Source organism: Spinacia oleracea, chromosome 5 (assembly GCF_020520425.1).
Source record: "Spinacia oleracea cultivar Varoflay chromosome 5, BTI_SOV_V1, whole genome shotgun sequence".
NCBI classification, from domain to species: domain Eukaryota; kingdom Viridiplantae; phylum Streptophyta; class Magnoliopsida; order Caryophyllales; family Amaranthaceae; genus Spinacia; species Spinacia oleracea.
The window spans coordinates 53,693,380-53,699,379 of record NC_079491.1 but is presented as its reverse complement, the minus strand read 5'-3'; positions in this window follow the sequence as shown (position 1 = coordinate 53,699,379).

The window sequence follows — 6,000 nt, the reverse complement described above, 5'->3', positions numbered from 1 at the left end:
AAAAGTTCTTATCATCATATCTCGAAGAACATTTGATGAAAAGGATGTTAAGATTGGCAAAGCGTGATAACTAAACCTATGCAACAAGTGAGAAGCAACACTCACGTTGTAGCACTGGAAATCAAGCATAACTTTGAATTCCATGAACTGTTTTAAAGATGGGTTTGAGGCCCATGGTTGTAAAACAATGGGGTTGAACATTTATCATATATGAAATGTATTTTCATATTCCATTTAATCTTGGTTTAGTATTAAATGATGAGTCCCTTCAAATATGACGATATATTCAAGATAGACTGTCAGGACCAGTCCTGTGACTAAGAAATGTCTATCAAGTGAACTTGAATGTCAAAAGTTGAAAATGGTCCCTGGTCGGAGTTTTCTATAAAATTGGACGCATAGAAAACGTTAGACGACTAGAATACAAGATGACTAGTAGTTCTGTTTCTTGAACTATGTGGACATGGCAATGTCATAATCATTTGCATAGATACTTACTTTGGGAAGACTAGTATCGGACAAGACCTATGAAACTTTACTGTAAGAGATGAAAATCTGTCATAAGTAAATTTCATTAAAATTATTAGACACTAAATCCTCAATACCTGAGTGATTTGAGATTACTTGTTTGAGAACTGGTTGCTTTGACGTTGACCAACCGTCGCACCGTAAAAGGAGGCTATAAAGGCAACGCTCAGGTAATCACCTATCAAACGAAGTCTAATCTCAAGATTGCAAGATTGGGATTGTCCTCCCATAAATCGGGATGAGATGCTTAAAAGTTGTACAAGGCCACTCGGAGAGCTAGAAACTGTTAAATGCATGGCCGTGCTCGGATGAATCATAGGCTATGATTATCTGTTTATTTGATCAGTTGAACTCTGAAACCGAGGAACACCTCTGGACATAATAAGGATGACAACTCTTACCTTATGTTCAAGAGCAAGCATCGAGCGACAAAGGAATTAGGAAATGCACACTTGTCCCTAAGGACAAGTGGGAGACTGAAGGAAATAATGCCCTTGGTCCAAGTATGCATTCTATGTTAAAGTCTAATAAATGCGGTTCAGTATTAATTAACAAGTTAATAATTCAGTGAGATCAAGTGAGCTGAATGCCTAGCTAGAGGCCGCTTCAGTTCAAGTGGAATTAATGATATTAATCCACAGCTTACTCTTGACTGAACCCGTAGGGTCACACAAATAGTACGTAAACGGATCAAGCACTAGTGGAAAAAACACCTGTTGAAGCTCCCTTTTTGAAGCGGGCCTTAATAAAACCGCCCTAATAACTACTAAGTCAATGCGGGTCAAGTATTTTATGACCTGTTGAAGCGAGCTTTTATTTTGTTCGCGTCAACAGCATATCTCGAAGCGGGCTTCTTATGTTCGCTTAAATAAACGTTGTTATGTTGAAGCGGGCTTTATTTTGTTCGCTTATACATGTTAATTGGGCTCACACTTCTCTCTTCCGCCTTTTCACATATCTTCCTAGGGTTTATGTCACTCCTCTCATAACCACCTACTCAGCCGTTTTTCAAGTTTCATTCCCTTAGTTCATTTTTCTTTTCTTCTCACAATTCCATTTCCTCTCGTTCATCTTATTCATCTCTAAAGGTGAATAATGTTTAGGCTCGTTTTGAAACTCCGGCGCAGGGTGGGATGTTAACGACGATGAACGAGTGGAATAGAAACGATTCAATGTTTCAATTTGAGATGGAGATGGCGGAACCAACGAGGGGATGGCGGTGCGGACGGCGGAATAGACGAGGATAATGTTTTAGACGTTAAGTTTCCTCCTAATTTTTATTTTTATTTATAACATGTTGGATTTTTTTAATTGTTATTCTGAATTCATTACACAAATCTCTTGGTTTTTTTAAAAAAAACTTGATGTTATTTGATTTCTTATTTATTCTTAATTTTGTGGTTTCATTGGATTTTAGATCTAGATCGATAATAGATCTCTAATTTCCAAACGACCGGTTTTGTTGGAACGACGATAGATTATTTTTTATTCATCTATCTCTTTTTGTTCCGTTTTTTTTTAATTAATTTTACCAGTTTTTTTAAGAACTTCAAATAATATCTCAAATGTATAAAATCTGAAAGGTATATTTAATTTTTTAATTTTTTTAGGATAAATTCATGTAAACTTATTTGTTCCAAATTTAATGTCTAATTTCTATGTACGTATTTGTTTTTTATTTTGTGGATCTTTCCTTGTTTGTTCACTTCTTAATTTAATCTTTTTTGATAATTATTTTTTGCAGGTTTGTCAAATGGAGAAGTACACAGATCCTCCAAAGAAATTATTGGCCTAGTTATTGAAAAATACTTACCTTTTTTTGATAAACGTGATGTAATCATATATGTATTGCAAGTATTGATTTATTTAATAATGTATTTGTGGATTAGTTATTAAATTAATATGAATGAAAGTGTTCTTGTAGTAGCCTAATTTATTTCAGTAATATCAATCATGCTCAGTTGCTCAAAGTAACCAAAACTCTAAAAGAAAAAGGCACATCTGCCAAGACAAAAAGCAAACGAAAATAAATAAATTAATTAATCACAATTCTCCAACAGTAATTCACATTGAGGCGGGCTTTTATTGATTGACGCGTCAACAGAGACACGAAATCAAGTTGTTAAATGGGTCTGTTGAGGCGTGCTTTATAGGGCCCGCACCATCAAACTGCTCTGTTGAGGGGGGCTTGGCCCGCCTCAATAGGTAACCGAGCTGTTGAAGCCCCCCCAATTGATGCGGGCTATGCCCGCCTCAACAAGCCTTAAATGCCCCCCTCAACAGGGGTTTTTTCCACTAGTGAAGTATTTAATGGCATTAAATACTCCATCTATGGATATTCGGAATCGACGGATCTTGGTTTCAGTGGGAGCTGAGATCGTCACAGGCAAGAAATGAATGCTCCGGAAACGATGATATTGCCGGAAACGGAAATATGGATCGTATCGGAAATATAAATATTATCCAAGTCGTAGATGTTGCCGGAAACGGAAACATGGTACGTATCGGAAAATATTATCGGAAATGGAAATATTGCCGGAATAGGAAATATTGCCGGAAACGGAAATATTGTCAGAATCGGAAATATTATCGGAATCGGAAAATAATTTCGGAAACGGAAATATTAAATATTTGTTCGAAACGGAAATTAATTCCGGAATCGGAAATATTAAATATTGTTCGTATCGGAAATAAATTCCGGAATCGGGAATTTAATCGGAAGCGCGTCGTACGAATTAGCATCGGACGAGACTTACTAGACGAAGGCCCAGCACGAATCCAGGCCTACGCTCAGCAAGCCCAAGCGCCCAAAAACACGCTGCCAAGCCACGCCCGGTCCAGCGCAAGGCCAGGCCCAGCAATGGCCTTGGCGCGCGCGCGGGGCTGCGACGAGTGGGTTGGCGCTGTGCGTGGGCCGCAAGGCCTGCGTGCGGTGCTAGCGTATCACTCGAAGTGTGTTACTCGAATCCTAAGGCTACCGGGATTTGTCGTATGATTAAATCTAATCCTAAAAGATTTAGTTTATTTAATTAGAGTCCTAGTAGGATTATAATTAAATAAATTAGTATCCTAATAGGATTCCAAATCCTTTTCCATAACTCTATAAATAGGTGCCTAGGGTCACATATTTACATCGAGTATTCAAGTATTCAAAGTGATTTTTGAGAGCAAAAATTCAGTCACACAATTGCCTATAAGTGCCGAAAATTCTAAGTACCTTAAGGGCGATCCTAGTTGGTCAAGCATAAGGCGGATCCGGACGTGCTGTGGACTATCTACGGAGGGACGACACTTGGAGTCTAAAGACTTGTTCTTGTTCGGTTCGGGCGCAGCTAGGGAAGGCACGCAACAAAGAGTATGCATCTAAACTATGCTAAATGATTATGTGTAAATAATATGCTTTCCTGGCTTTATGGTTTTTCCGCATGATTTATGTATTGTCATATGTATCATAACCTAACATAGTGGACCTCGGTAATCACCAAGGCCTCGACAGGTATACCGCGTCGTATATCCCCACGAAGACCACTCTGGATACTATACGGCCGCAACATGCTAGACAAAGGTGCATACGGAACTCGGAAGAAGCCCGAAGTCTGCATGGACACTCGCTCCCTGAGATACCATGTTAGGCCCCTCAGGCCCCTGAACAATATACGACGATGACTCAGCTCCTGGATCTCTTGTAAACCCTAAGTGGCCCCGACCAACTGAGCCCATGGAGACCAAACAACCTGTTTGCACACATGAAAAAACAAAATAGACAGTTAAAATATCGTATAAAACAAGACAACACAGAGTAGATTATGTTACTTACCGTAAGGGGACTCATGGTCCGAAACATTTCCCGCGTGCGCAACGGGTCATGCTGCCTCTTCAACTGCCCCGCAGCACCCCAGCAGGTAGCTATAGGGTATCCTAGATTCTTCCTCTAAACGCGGGGAGTAAGGAAAGGCAGATGCTCAAAATCCCACAAATGTAAACATACAACATTAAGTTAAGGCTAAATAAAAAAAATCTACAAATTAGCAATCCTAAAAGTACAGATGCACATACCTCAATGAATCGTGGCACACCGCACAAAGACATAAGGATCATCCGACGCACATTTGGCTCGTCCAGAAACCTCACAACCTTACTCATGTACATGATCAGATCCTCATAATCTGGCTTGCCTTAGCAGTACGAACCTAAGTTCGCAAGGTTGCTCATCACTGGGATCAACCAGGGGTCGACCCTCTCAGACCAGTTTGACAAGATCGTCGAACTCAAGAACAACAAGTAGAAAATGCGGGTATGCATACTTGCAGAAGAAGGATCATCTCGGTCACGACCCTCCAGTAAGACCGTCACCAACAAAGAGTAAGCCATCCCCTTAGATCCATACTACTTCATCTCGGTGGATAAGTCCCCACTGATGCAGCTAGAAACCACGCTCTCCTTCGGCAACTCGGTCCATTGAGGAAGGAAGACTGAGGTACCGGTGAAAGGAATGCCCGTAAGGGAAGTGTAGTACTCAGGTTTTAAGGTCATTTCACCCCATGGGAAATGAAAAGTACGTGTTGGTGGTATCCCACCACCGCTCCATGATAGACCTCCGCGGTGCAGGCGTCACTTGACCACTCCGCGCACCAGTCCTCTCGCACCTCAAGGGACGCACTCGACGCACATCCTGCACCCGATGTTGTATCACGAAGTCGAAGAATTCCTCCTCGTCCTCGAGAGTAGTAGAATATCTATCTGATGTTATTTTTGCACAAACACGGAAATTATAAGGCACGTTACCTTAACCAAACGAATAGCACATATTGTAGACACCTAATTTGTGTCTTCTCTTAGGGCCTGATGACGAAGCCATTAGCCTAGCTTCAAGGTTGGTGAAACTCCGAGTTGAAGTCCCAATTGCTAAAGTACAAAGAAATTATTCTAAGTCTAATAATCCAGAATCCAATTCCCAAGTCTGTTCCCATCCCGGAACTAGGTACAAAATACAATTCCAAAAATACAATTCTGAAACTCAAAAAAAACTCTCATAACGGATACCACTATTGGTCTCCAAAGCTTATTTCCAGTCAAAATGCCATTAAGTAATCCAAATTCGAGCGCCAACCCACAAAACCGAGCATCCTGGGCTCTGACCCGTAAAACCAAGTCGAAACTGCACAAAAATCTCGAAAGCAACAAGCTTAAGTCGTAAAATTCTAACCTTAATCTCTAAGAAAAGCATCTTTTGAAAAAGTCCAAAAATGTAAAATAGTACAGCTGCCGACGCGCCAAAAGGACAGTATCATCGTCGTTGCTTTGGCAGCTTGCGCCGTGTTAGGCACCAGCAACCTGCGCCAGGCGCAGGGCTTGAGACAGGCGTAAGCCCTTTTGGTTTTTTCCAGCCGCTTTCCTATATAAACCCCCATTTTTAATGAACGAGGGGGGAGAAAATAATCAGAATACAATAAACGTCGTAATTCAAAAATC